The sequence below is a fragment of the Sprattus sprattus genome, assembly GCF_963457725.1.
Source record: "Sprattus sprattus genome assembly, chromosome: 6".
Taxonomy (NCBI): Eukaryota; Metazoa; Chordata; class Actinopteri; order Clupeiformes; family Clupeidae; genus Sprattus; species Sprattus sprattus.
In genome coordinates, this window is record NC_137925.1 from 9,135,164 (window position 1) to 9,139,347 (window position 4,184).

Below are 4,184 nucleotides of genomic sequence, written 5' to 3' on the forward strand. Positions count from 1 at the left end.
GATGCCCTGTTCATCTGAACACGATACCTCTCCATATTCCCATGCATTTAATAAAAGTGATAAAAGTAATAAAAGCATGCTTGTCGCCATATTTGTGATGATGTCACACTGGACAAATGACACGCCTCACTTAAGCCAGGGTTGATTGATTTGTTTTGTTTCCTGGCTGGAGTACCGACCTCAAGGGTGGGGGAGAAGGGGGGGGGGGGGGGGGTGTTATACGCGGCATTAAACACAAACAAGCAAAACACAGCAAAGTCAGCATCACTCAACTTCTCTCAAGTGAGGAAGCAAATGAGTGCTGTATTGCCAGGGGTAGACAATCAAACTACATCAGCAGCATCTGACCCAGGGCCAGATCTGGGCCACTACAGATTCATCCGACTCCGCTAACACCTGATCTACGACCAGCACAGGACTCTTCCACACACACAGACGTATGGTTCTCCACTGAGAAGAAACACAGAGTTGGAGTTACCAGAGGAGACAGATAAAGGTAGAGTTCTCCACTAAGGAGACAGATAAAGGTAGAGTTCTCCACTGAGGACACAGATAAAGGTAGAGTTCTCCACTGAGGACACAGATAAAGGTAAAGGAAGAGTTATTCACTGAGGAGACAGAGACAGATAAAGGAAGAGTTCTTCACTGAGGAGACAGAGACAGATAAAGGAAGAGTTCTTCACTGAGGAGACAGAGACAGATAAAGGTAGAGTTCTTCACTGAGGAGACAGAGACAGATAAAGGTAGAGTTCTTCACTGAGGAGACAGATAAAGGAAGAGTTCTCCACTAAGGAGACAGATAAAGGTAGAGTTCTCCACTGAGGACACAGATAAAGGTAGAGTTCTCCACTGAGGACACAGATAAAGGTAAAGGAAGAGTTATTCACTGAGGAGACAGAGACAGATAAAGGAAGAGTTCTTCACTGAGGAGACAGATAAAGGAAGAGTTCTTCACTGAGGAGACAGAGACAGATAAAGGTAGAGTTCTCCACTGAGGAGACAAATAAAGGTAAAGGAAGAGTTATTCACTGAGGAGACAGAGACAGATAAAGGAAGAGTTCTTCACTGAGGAGACAGATAAAGGAAGAGTTCTTCACTGAGGAGACAGAGACAGATAAAGGAAGAGTTCTTCACTGAGGAGACAGAGACAGATAAAGGTAGAGTTCTTCACTGAGGAGACAGAGACAGATAAAGGAAGAGTTCTTCACTGAGGAGACAGATAAAGGTAGAGTTCTTCACTGAGGAGACAGAGACAGATAAAGGAAGAGTTCTTCACTGAGGAGACAGATAAAGGTAGAGTTCTTCACTGAGGAGACAGAGACAGATAAAGGAAGAGTTCTTCACTGAGGAGACAGATAAAGGTAGAGTTCTTCACCTAGGAGAAAGACTGGGGAAAACTGCAGAGGGTGAAGTTTCCAGTTCTGATTCCCACTCTCCTACCAAGCAACAGGAGAAGATATCCATGATGTTAGATGGTAAATGATTTAATCACACTGAATCTAATACATCAAATGGCATGTGTGGATATCTATTTGTAGCCTTTATCTATGCCTGTTATTTCAAAACATGTTTAGCTCCCTTTTTGTCGTGGTCCATTTTGGCTTGCCTGAAGCCACTGTATCTCACAAGCTGCCGTCTTTCATGGACGTGTTTTTGCAGTGGAGATGAGATTAAGCCTTCCACGCACTCAATCAGACCCAGGCCTATAGGGAGCCATATCAAGGCCAGAACTGAGCCAGAACGGGTCAAGAACTGGGCCATAACTGAGCCAGAACCAAGCCATGACTGAGCCAGAACCAAGCCATGACTGAGCCATAATTGAGCCAGGTTTGGGCAATGTGAGAGAGAGCAGTGGAGCAACAAAGAGAGCGTAGAGATCTGTGATGCATCACATCTCAGCCTAACTGCCGTTTAGGGGCCTGCCTAGCCCTGAGCCCTGTGTATGTCGGTGGGTGTGTGTGTGTGTGTGTGTGTGTGTGTGTGTGTGTGTGTGTGTGTATGAATGTGTATGTTTCTTTGTGTGAGTGTGTGTGGCGTCACAGGGGGGCCCTTCAGCATGACACACACACTCATTAGATCACAAAGGTCACACACCCCTCCCACACACTCTCCGGCGGGGCCGTCCGTAATGGCTGCCGGGGGCGTTGTTGGGCTGAAGCAGTGTGTCGTCGAGAAGATGGACGCCAATTTGGAACACGTCGGGCGTCTCCAAGGGGAGCCCTACACCAACACTCGCACACACACACACACACTCACACACGGACGCTGGCACTCTCTCTGCTGACCTTGCTAGGTCACTGGCCTCACTAAAGAAAATCGAGATGAATCTGCCGTCTTTAACCGCCATGTGATTGAGCTGAGGCTGCCATAACGACGGAGGGTTGCACACCAGTCAATATTAGATCACACAAACATCAACAAATCTTGTTTTTAAGAGGAAACAACAACGGCAAAAAAGAACATCACAAGGTGGGCAACTGGAGTTTTAAATTGTGTTTGTAACTTCAAACAGTTTCTATATGAGGACGTGCTTCTGTCCCTTATTACTGAATATGGCCAATATCAATTGCAGATATACATTAGTGGTGTATTACAAACTTTGTGAACTGTGTTTCACAAAGCAGGTTTTTTTTTTTTTTTTAAATGATTACTTTGTTATTAAGTATGTGTAATTATATGAAATTAAATATTATACAATATGATGATAGAAATTAGCAAAAGCAGAATAAATATTTCGCCCGGATAAACACGTATCATTAGATCCTGCCAGGTCTTTACACAATGAGCCACCTGGTCTCAGGGTGATGATGTCATAATGAATGGCAGAGATTTCAGTCCTCAAGACCTGCTGCTCTCTACCATACTATGCTTTGACAGACATCGTTTGGGAAATAACCGAGAGATAGATTATTAGTTCTTATGGGGGGAAATATTATCTGTTGGTTGATGGAAACGCTACATAAGAATTATGTTTAATTAAGCAAATCAGGTAAGCAAATCAGAATTGTGTTTGATTAAACATGTGGCAAGCAAATCGCAGCATTTAATTTCCCTACTTGTCATTTCATAATGCATTACTTTTATTTGTCAAAATGCAGAGGCGTAGCACATATTGAGATTAAATACATTCATTCAAGTCATTGAATTGTGTTGTATATAAATGCATTTTGACATTGCGGTTCATTACTGGCTAAGTTATAAACGACCTACCACCGGGTGCCTGTGTGTGTCTGTGTGTATACTGACTACACTGCTGATCTGTTGTTGATTTTATGATGTGTGTGTGTGTGTGTGTGTGTGTGTATGAGATGATCTCCTAGATGACGTCTGAGAGATGATGTAGTAGATGACTCCAGTCGTCTGTCGTCGCGGTGCTTCGCTAAGAAGATGGTGATTGAAGCGATTGAGCTTCACACCATACAGCAGCTGGTGCCGGTGCGGAGGTGGCGCGGACGCGGCCCGGATCCCAAGGCTGGAAGCCCAGTGCCGCTGGCGTGTGATTGATTCCCTGCTGCGTGGCGGTGAAGCCTGGCTGATGGGGATCCGGAACCAATCCCACCTCCCTCTCAAATGGGAAAGCGTGTTTGGGATTCATAAAGAAACCGCAATCTGTGTCACTTCTGTCGCAGGATATGCTTGAGGTCACTCTCTTTGTGTGTGTGTGCGTTTGTGTGTGTGTTTGTGTGTGTGTGTGTGTGTGTGTGTGTGTGTGTGTATGTATGGGTGTGTGTGTGTGTGTGTGTTTGGGTGTGTGTGTGTGTGTGTGTGTTTGGGTGGATGTGGGTGTGTGCAGTGGTCGGGCAGTGGCCTGTCCCATCTGCAACCTGACAGACATAAAAAATGAAGCCAGATTGAAGAGCTTGAATGCGTGAACTCCTGATTCTCAATCGTTGATCAGTAAATGAAGACAAATGGTTTATCAGCGGATCATGATATCTTAATTACTTAATAGGATTAGTCTACATTTAATCAAATCCACTTCCATTTTATTCCCCTATCATAATAATTACGTTTGCAGATAATTATGATTTATCAGTTTTTGGAATAGTTTGCCAGAAGGAAATGTGTCTGTGTAGAGTTGTGAAAGACTTTCTTGGATGTGTCTGTCTGTGTGCGTGTGTGTGTGTGTGTGAAACAGCATCTGCCAACTGTTGTCAGCCTCAAAAGCAGAACCCCCTAGAGGC